The following is a 10,775-nucleotide window of genomic DNA, read 5'->3' as shown; positions in this document are numbered from 1 at the left end:
AATACCTTTATAAAGTAAGTGAGCAGCACCTACCTACATACAAACCTAACTAACTTTTAAAATAAATACTTGGCAGACCTTTCAAAGTGGTGTGAGGGTGAAGTTTGTCACCCGCGCTGTTCTTTACTCTTATGTTAAGACTCAGACAAACCACGCAAACAACTGGAGTCCTTGCAAGGGAGAGCTGAGCAGCAGTTCAAGCTTCCTCTCTCAACTCCGCTCTTCTGCTGCTCGTTCACCTCTTTTATTTGGTGCATACAAGATTTATGTCAATCAGGACCTCACGATTCCTTGTTTCCTATCTACTTTTCCCATCTTTACGACCTCCTCGTCTTATCGAACAGGGTACCTTCAAGTGCTGGTTATATAAACAGCTCCAGCACTTAATTTAAACATTCACACATTCCTTTTCTTAAACACTCCTTAAACACTCTAAATCTACTCACCATAGCATTGAAACGATAATAGTAATAACAACAATAATTCTTCTCACAGTGGCAACTCAGGTTAGTGTACACAAAGAAAATTAAAATTAACATCATATAAATGAATATACATAAACGCAACTTAAAAGAATAAAACACACTATGACATTCAAAAGCATAATAAAACAATTCATTCATATGTGCAGCAGAAGTCCTTTTTAGAAGCTGAGAACTCAGTCGTATTGACAGCTTCAGCTCATGCGGTACTCCAATAGGAACTATTTATTTAAAAATACAGTGATTAAAAAGGGGAAAAAAATCAACACCAAGGTCGGGAGCTGACCCCAAACTGTATGGTCAACAGTCACCAATGTAGCCAGGACAACCTCTACAGAGAAACAGGCAATGATTAACAAAAAAATAAGGGGGGGGGGGGGGTGGGGGAGAGACAGGTGTAAGCACACCTGAGTGCACCCTGCCTTGCTGTGCCACCCAATAGCAAACAAGCGTCCCACTTCTCACACAGATAAACCAAAATTAACAGATTTCAAATAGGGTTCAATACTGAAACAAATTACCGTTTCAGCATTGTGTTTTGGTCAAATCATCAGTCCAAACAGATCCAATAACTTTAAGATTATAATGTCATTTGGACACAGTGTTCACCAGATTTATCTTCTTCTCATCATCCTCACCAAATAAAATTTCAAAATTTCTTGTGTTCTCTCAATGTGGCGAAGAGGTTATAAGGGGTTTCATTACTCAGAGTGGGTCTGGAGCTTGTTAATCACTTGCTACGATGAAACCCATAACTTTGGTAGGAATCTTGGGGTTTTTTTTGCAAGCAACTTATTTTTTTGTCGGAAGACTGTGACCCTTCTGCTCTCTCATTGTTTCCCCTTTCCAAAATAAAAAGCTTTCCAAAGAACTTTATTTTTGACTCATTTTTGAAGCTTGTATCCCTGATGCATGAAAATGAAACACTAAGTCCAGTGGTGAGGTGAGGGGATAGAAGAGATCTTTTTTCAAAACAAGATTAGCATTCTAAGGTGCTTTAGGCTTTGACAATTCAGGAAGTTTTTCAGAGGCAGATTCTGTCAAATTAAATCAAATCAAATCAATTTATTTATATAGCGTCTGCAGAGAAACTATACAAGAACAACATCATCAATGATCTACTCGGAGAGGAGAGGAGAGGAGAGGAGAGAGAGGAGAGGAGAGGAGAGGAGAGGAGAGGAGAGGAGAGGAGAGGAGAGGAGAGGAGAGGAGACCATCACCCAGTGGGGTGACAGAGGCCTGTCAGGTGATCATGTTTCTGGACAGCGGCAGCCTCGGCCTATAGCAGCATAACTAAGATGTTAACCTATTAATTAGACGACTCCAAGGTATGATAATTTGGTAGGATAATAGGTAGGATAATTACTGCAACTACAGAAGTAGTGATAATAAGCTTTTTCAAATAGGTAGGTTTTAAATCTAATCTTAAAAGTAGAAATGGAGTCAGCCTCCCGTACCTGGACAGGGACCTGTTTCCACAGCAAGGGGTCCTGGTGGCTAAATGTACACGCCCCAATTCTACCTTTAGAGCAGTGGTCTCAAACTCAATTTAACTGGGGGCCGCTGGAGGCAGAGTCTGGGTGAGGCTGGGCCGAATCAGGTTTTCCACAAGAAAAGCTTAGATAAAAACATTCCAATGTTCTCAAATATCTTTATTCTTATTTTTTAACACAAAATAAAATGAAAAATAAATTAACAAATTAAGAATGAATAAGAAAATAAATCACTCAATCAGTAATAAATAAATAAAATAATAAGTATAACAACAACAACAACAATAATAATAATAATAATAATAATAATAATAATACAGCAGATATACTGTAGCTGAACTAGGATTTTCTATTGGAAATTAACAGGATGTGTTTTCTTGTACTTGCTACATACTATTACCAAAATCTGCAAAAACTCCATACTTTTACCTCTAATCAATGCGGATAAGTTGTGGTATTAAGGTGGTGCTGCGCATAATTCCATGAAGTTCATTTGTGGCAAGTTGGTCTGCAGCATGATGGAAGGCCTTTGGTTCGGGTTGTTGGAAAAATACGCATGCACGTTTTTAAATGTGTTCTAATAGAAACTAAAAATGCTGGTGAGGTGTTCAGTGTGATATGAAATGAATAGGGCCATTGACCTGGCAATCCGGGTGGATCTGCGGGTTCAGGCTCGTCTGCGGGAGAAGCACCAGACGAGGCACCTCGTGGTGGCAGACGAGTTCCCAACGGAGGCCGCTCCTCGGCCAGCAGCACCTTCGGGAGAGGAGGAACCCATGCAGCTGAGCCACACCTTGCTCACAGGGGAGGAGTGCAGGCGCTGCTGCCGGTCCAACCGGTGCCTCTACTGCCTGATCAGCGAAGAGGTAGTCCGGCAGCTAGGTCTTGAACGTGAACCACTGGAGTCTTCCGTCCCATCCCAGGTGTTGGACGGGCATCACCTGGGGCAGCTTCTACATCCTGGAGGAGACGCACCTCCCCTTGGTCCTGGGCTACCCATGGCTCCGCCGCCACAACCCGCACCTCAACTGGGAGACAGGGGAGGTCCTGGAGTGGGGAGTCATATAAAACTATAAACATAAAAAGCACTCAAATGTTAAATTATTAACTTCGTACAAGTTTGTCCAAATTCACAAATACAACATCTAATGAAGGATTTAAATTTAGAAAACCCTAAACTATCTGCATCACCCACATCGTCATCATCATCGTCTTCCTCTGCATTATCTGCAACTAGTCATCTGTCGCATCACAGTATAAAACAGTTATTACAATGTTCTGATTTAAGCTGCTGTCACAGATCACATACAGAGCACACTCATAGCCATGACGTTTCAGAGGGTTCTAGGTCACCCAAATGTATTAGTTTGTCTCCTCTTTACACAGAAGCACCGGAAATCAAGATTTCACTTTCTCCTCTGACAATAAGAAAGGTAAAGATATTAGTTTACAAAGTAGTGTACTTCTGGGTGTGTTTCACGGGTACTGGTACTGCTATTGGTACTGGCACTGGTACAGCATATTGAGGGGGCCCAAGCGGGCGACGTAGAAGCCAATTTAAAGCTCCTGGCAAGAAGTAAACGTAAATTTGGTAAAGTTATTATTCATGTCGGAGCAAACGCCACCCGGTTTCGTCAGTCGGAGGTCACCAAAATTAACATAAAGTCGGTGTGCCACTACGCAAAAACGATGTCAGACTCCGTAGCATTCTCTGGTCCCCTCCCCAATCTGGCCATTGATGAAATGTTTAGCCGCATGTCGTCTCTTCGTTGCTGGTTGTCATGATGGTGCCCCAAAAACCAGGTGACCTTTGTAGACAATTGGAGCACTTTTTGGGGAAAACCTGCTCTGATTAGGAGAGACGGTGTCCATCCCACACGGGATGGTGCCTCTCTCATTTCTATTAATTTGGCTAATTTTATTAGACTCAAAGTGACCTGACAATCCAGGGTCCAGACCAGGATGCAGAGTTGTAGTCTTACACACCTCTCTGCTGCTTCCATAGAACCCTCATCCACCAACAATAATATATTTAACACTATAGAGGTAGTTTCTGTTCCACGGTTAAAAGTTCACCAAGCACAGAGCAGGGGAGCGGTCAATCACCATAATCTTATTAAAATTAATACCAAAGCACAAGTTGGAGAAACTAATATCACAATTAAGTGTGGACTGTTAAATATTAGATCTCTTTGGTGTAAATCCCTGTTAGTGCACAACCTGATAGCGGATCATCACATTGATGTATTTTGACTTACTGAGACCTGGCTTCAGGAGGAGTACTTCTCTATAGGACTAGGTGTTAAAGTCCCGACCTATTCATGGCAAGTGAAGGAGACTTGGATGGAGCAGGATTGGCACTCATGATTCTGTGGTGTCACCAGCTCGACACATCATCAGTTGTGTGCCTTGGCATCATTAGGTGTTTCAGCCATTTAAACACAAGACACCCTCCACCAAGGTTGGCCCACCACAGGCTGATCAAACCTGGGTGTGTGTGTTGCACAATGGCACCACATGATCACTTGGCCGCCCACAATATGTCCCTCCGTTTCAACCACAGCCAGTGACTGCTTTGCTCTGCTGTGGCAGCGAGCTCTGGCTGAGGTCCACCCGCATTTCTCAGTCTCGGGCAACGGTGAGTGCGCCGGCCTCCGGAGGAGCTGGCTTACTCCCTCGTTTCTCCCCTCCCCGAACGAAGGACATTTTCCATGGGGCAACAGGTTGGGAATTTGGAGGCATGGAATTGATCTTTACCCTCCTCTTCTCAAGTTCAGCCATCCATGTAGACATTGTAAATGCTTTAGAAATGGCTTCATTTCATTACTTGAGTCAGTTGGTTTCCTCTAGCAGATAAACCAACCAACTCATAGCTTCAACCACACCTTAGATCTAGTTCTGACTTATGGTGTTGAGGTAGAACATGTGTCAGTGTTCCCTCAGAACCCACTCCTGTCAGATCATTCTTTGATCACTTTTACATTTATGATGAGGGATTCTTCTATCCTCAGAGCACAGTCTTACTATAGCAGATGTCTTTCAGACAACACTGTAGCTAAGTTTAAGGAAGCGATCCCTGTGCTAATCCCAGGACCACTTTGTCATTTGAACCTAACAACCACTATGTGTTTCCCCAGGGATCAATCATTATAATCTTAGCCCTGCTGAGGTTGACTCTATTGCTGAAGGTGCAGCAACCTCACTGAGAATCACGCTTGATTCTATTCCCCCCCTGAAACAGAAAATAGTAAATCAGAGGAGGTATGCCCCCTGGTATAATTCATATATCAGGACCCTCAAGCAGAAAGCGCGCAGACTAGAAAGGAAGTGGCATTCTTGTAAAATTGACAACTATCATGTAGCCAGGAAAGACTGTCTATTAGTTTACAAAAAGGCCCTCCATAAGGCTAGAACAGCTTATTTCTCTTCTCTAATTGAGGAAAATAAGAACAACCCCTGGTTTCTTTTCAGCACTGTGGCCAAATTAACCAAGAGTTACAGTGTTTTAGATCCACGTATCCCTTCTTCCCTCAGTGGTGAAGACTTCATGAGCTTCTTCACTGATAAAGTTTTAGCTATCAGAGAAAAAGCTAACCAGGCCATCCCAACAAATGGACCATCACCAGATGTGCTGACTGTGGGACCATACAGGTTCTTCAACAAGCACTTAAACCGAGCACCCCTCTCCTTCTCTCCTCTCCTCTCCTCTCCTCTCCTCTCCTCTCCTCTCCTCTCCTCTCCTCTCCTCTCCTCTCCTCTCCTCTCTCTACCCAGCCGGCCATCAGCAGGAGGGTCCCCCTACATGAGCCTGGTCCTGCTCAAGGTTTCTTCCTGTTAAAGGGGAGTTTTTCCTTGCCACTGTTGCTTTCTGGGGTTAGTTCCTGGGATTCTGGAAAGCGCCTTGAAACAATTTTAATTGTATAAGACGCTATATAAATAAAGATTGATTTGATTTTGATTTGATATATTTTTCTGAGGCGTCATCGCTAATTCAGAAATCCAAGTCCACCACGTCTCTTAGATCCCATCTCAAGTTATTGAAGGATGTTTTACCATTGATAGGCAGCTCTATCCTGGACCAGATCAATTGTTCTTTAGTGACAGGTTATGTACCCCGGTCCTACAAGGTGGCAGTGATTAAGCCGTTGCTTAAAAAACCATCACTGGATCCTGATGTCATAGCAAATTACAGGCCGATATCCAACCTTCCTTTTATCTCTAAAATTCTTGAGAAGGTGGTGGTGACTCAGTTACTGGAGCACCTGCAGAGGAACAGCCTGTTTGAGATGTTTCAGTCAGGCTTTAGAGCTCATCACAGTACAGAAACAGCACTTCTTAAAGTTAGTAATGATCTTCTCATAGCTTCAAATCATGGACTGGTCTCTATGCTGGTTCTGCTGGACCTCAGTGTTGCTTTTGATACAGTTGATCACAGCATCCTGTTACATAGACTGGAACATGTGATTGGGATTAAAGGGACAGCACTAGACTGGTTTAGATCGTATTTATCCGATAGATACCAGTTTGCTCATGTCCATGGTGTTCCCTCCTCATACAGTAGGGTTAGCCACGGAGTTCCAGAAGGTTCTGTTCTTGGAACAATCCTCTTCACTTTGTACATGCTTCCCTTAGGGAACATTATTCGGCAGCATGGGATAAATTTTCATTGTTATGCTGATGACACCCAGCTTTATTTATCCATGAAACCAGATGACACGGAGAAGTTAGTGAAGCTTCAGACGTGTCTTAAAGACATAAAGTCCTGGATGTCTTCAAATTTCCTCCTCCTTAACTCAAGAAAAAGTGAGGTCACTCACTCAATCACCTGCCATATCCACCAGAGCACCAGAAGCCTCTTACTGCTGTCACAACAGCCAAAAGGAGCATAATTCCTAAGAATGAAAATCCAATAATAAAGGCGCTGCTTGCAAGTCAACAAGTGCAAATTAAGCGTTTGAGGATTGAGATTGAGAATGTCAAGATAGAGAATCGAACACTGAAACAGGTGAGTCCATCCATCATTGCTTTTGTCTTTAAGATGTAAATTTCTTCCTCTACATCTGTTTTTCATGTTCTTTTATCAGTATGTCCAGTGGCAGCTGGTCAATAGAGGGTGGCAGGTTGGGCCCTCCTAGTGTTTTAGATTTAAAACAAATTCAACAATTAACAGTAATGGGGTTATTTTAAGTAAGCATGTGCATAACATCCCAATATGTAAAATAAATAAGAATGCAAAATAATTTTTGAGAAGAAAGTAGTCACTGTTGATTCGATCGACAAGGAAATTTGTCCAGTCAGCAGTCCGTCAATAGGCGCTTTTCCACTACACAGCATTGACGATACGATTCGGTTCAACACAGTACAGTGTGGTATGGCTAGTTTTCCATTACACAACCTCTACGATGTGGGTGGGGTTTTTAAATGAGGCGGTCCAAAATCTCCATTGACTGGTTTGTACTGTTGGCTTTTTTGTCAGCCCGATGACAGAAATCATAATGCAATAATTGATTACAATCAGAGGTAAAATTCAGAGGCTTTACAAGGAGGAAAATTCAAAATGTAGGAAGACCAAAACCCCCTCACATGCAGCTTAAGTAGGAAACTATGAAATGCAACATGATCTTTTTAAATAATGCTAACGTTACGTTAGTTTATTAAATGTTGTCGATTGGCTGAAGTTATGTTTTCCTAGGTAATGAAGAACTTGCAAAATAGAAAAGTCACGAAACACTCTGACCCTCTATCTAGTTTTAAACAACTCCGTTTGATTATACCACTTCCAATCCACACTGGTATAGAATGCTCCTCACACGTCCAGCACCCTGACACTGTACATGAAGCATAAAGTGGGAGACTGAGGATCAGTGAGCACTAGAGCCCCTATCCAGAATGAACTGAATGAGATCAGTGTGCAAATCAGAAAGCTGGCCCCGGAATAGAAGGTGCTACCTGAATACCTCAGGCAGCAGAACCCGAATGGGAAAGAACAGGGAAGGACAAGCCCCTGCATGGCATAGACCACCACCAAATTGAGGAAGTGGCTGATAACATGAAATCCTACCAGTGGCTGGAAAATGCTAGACAGAAGGACAGCAAAGAGGAACTACTCATTGCAGTACAAGAGCAGGCTCCGAGGACAAGAACCTGGGATCTACCACACCAGATATGATGCAAGGTTGGTTATGCAAAGGAGCCCCTGACACAATCCAATCCATAGCAGTGGGGTGTAAGACATTAGTAGGTAAAGCAGACAAGGAAATATCGAGGTCAAAACAACCTTTCGGAGGTGGTGGAAAACCTCTATGCTAAGTTTCTGTGAGACTTTCAGATACAGAATGACACACAGCTGATGGTAAACTAGCTGGAAATTGTGGTGGCAGTTTCCAAGAACCCCAGATTGGGAAAAAGGAAAATGAAAATTTGGAGAAATACCAGGGTCTGAGAGAGTTGGCGAGGATGTGGGAAGTGAAGACATCAGTGGTCCCTGTGCATGTTGGAGCACTTGGGGCTGTGGCCCCCAAGTTTAGAGTGGCTCCAGCAGATCCAAGGAACACCTGAGATCTCTGTCTAGAAGAGAACTGCCATGGACTGTCTTTCTAAGAAGCATGGTTAAAATAACTGAGTCTTTGATAGTGATCAAAGACTCAGTTATTTCATACCTTCCAAGATGTGGAAGTGGAAAAGAGGATTTTCTGGCGTGGCGGTTAGAATGGTCTAATCTCAACATTCCCACCCCCATATAACCCTACATCAAAATTAATAACCAGGATGTCAACCAAATTACTTATTGAGCTTAAACATAACCACAATGACATTTTCCCCAATGCACCTCACAAAATGGATCACGTTCAAGTGTGATCTATAACAAAGTCAGAGTGTGGGTGGGTGTCTGCGCTGAGGAGTCATCCCTGGCAGGAATGCTTAATCAGAAAGTACAGGAAGGAGTAGGTGCCCATGCACCTATGTGTCATCAAAGCATTACATGTTATATACGTGTAATGCTTTGATGAGGGTGAATCAAACTATATCAAAGTATAAACAAAAAAGCCAATATGAAAAAATGTATAATAGTTCAAGGTTGTCCAAGTTTCAGAAATAACTGTATACTGTATATACATATATATACAGTATATATATAATTTGTAGACATCAAAACGAAGCATATGCAATTGGAAAGCCCAAAACTACCTGTATCACCTTCCTCCTCATCTTCCTCTGCCACATCTTCCACTGGTCGTCTGTCACGTCACAGTATGAAACGGTCAAGTCCTGATTTAGATCGCAGTCAAACATCTGATAGAGAACATTCAAAGAGTCGGGAATCCGTCTCAGAGGGTTCTATATCACCCACATGTAGGAGCCCATCACCTCCTAAAATAGAAGCACATGAATTAAAGATTTCATCTATCAACAATAAGAACGGTAAACAAAAAGTCCTTTTCACTGGTATTACTGGTATTATTGTACATTGACTTTTAATCTTCTCTCCCTTACAGCCTTTGTTGGGTTTGGGGCTGTACTTCATGTTCCACATCCACCAAAGTGCCTGAATTCCCATACTGTTGACAAAACAGCCAAGGAGAACATCCAGAAAGGAAATAAAGAATCAATTAACACTGAAGTTATGGGAAACAAAAAAAAATGCTGCACTTTTGACTTATTTTGCTTAAAGCTTAAGAACATGGATGAGCACAATAGCTAAATAATCAAACTACTTTGCAGGCAGGTTTAGGCTTGGGACTGTGCCTTACGTTCCACAGCCACCAAACTGCCAGAGGCCTACTGCTGTCAAGACCAACACTGAGAATGCAACTCTTAAAAATGAATATACAATGACAAAGAAGCTTCTTGCAACTCAAGAACTGCAGATGAAGCGTTTAAAGACTGTGATTGATGATCTTCAAACTAAGCTTGAGAATGTCAAGCTCGAGAACCGAACACTAAACAGGTGGGGCCCACCCTTTATTGCTTTTGTATTTAAAATAATTTTTTATGCACTTTTATCGGAATATTTGATATACATATGTGCAACCTGTTAGATTGTATAAATGTAGTCATATTATTGTTTTTTTTCTTTTTGTGGTGTCCTAAAATCTGGTTTTTATCATTGTGCAGGCACAAGGGCGTCTGCAGCAGAGAAAAATTACAGAAAACAAGTTTGAGGAGCTAAAGGCACAATACACCAAAGACACTTGCGTGTGGCAGGAGCAGCTCGGAAAATACAAAAGGCAGCTGCGAGCAGCTGAGAAGACAATAAAGGACAACAACCTGACGCTTCTGAAGGAACAAATTAAAGTGAAAAAGCATGAGCAGACCATCACACACATGAAACAGCTGCTGGCTAAGAAAGAGATGGAGACCAGAGATAAGATGCTACGAGAACTAGACAAACAGAAAAAAGTGGCCCAGGAGGCGGTGGAGAGAGCTGCGGTGTGTTCATCTGCGATGCCATGTTCATGCCAATTATTTACTGATTCATTTTTAAATGTTCCAGAACTAGAACATATCTGTGATTTGTAGCAGGTAGAACGCAAAGCTGACTTGACCAACAGTTTGCATCAAAAGCTACTACGTGCAGAGAAGAAGAAAACAGCAGCCGTGACTGAGGAAATTTCCCTTCTCATGGAAAAGGTGCAGGATCTCAACAACAAGCTCATGGTCAGTCTGCACGAAATGTTTTTGGCTTGTAGAACGGTGTGAGGCTCTGTTTGACCATCAAATTGTCGACTTTTCTTCAGATTGAGGGCAAAGCACAAAAAAACCCAAACACAGGAGCTCACTTTGTAATGAATGAAATAAC

Source organism: Takifugu flavidus, chromosome 15 (assembly GCF_003711565.1).
Source record: "Takifugu flavidus isolate HTHZ2018 chromosome 15, ASM371156v2, whole genome shotgun sequence".
NCBI lineage: Eukaryota > Metazoa > Chordata > Actinopteri > Tetraodontiformes > Tetraodontidae > Takifugu > Takifugu flavidus.
The sequence above is the reverse complement of the archived record's forward strand: the minus strand, read 5'-3'. Positions refer to the sequence as shown.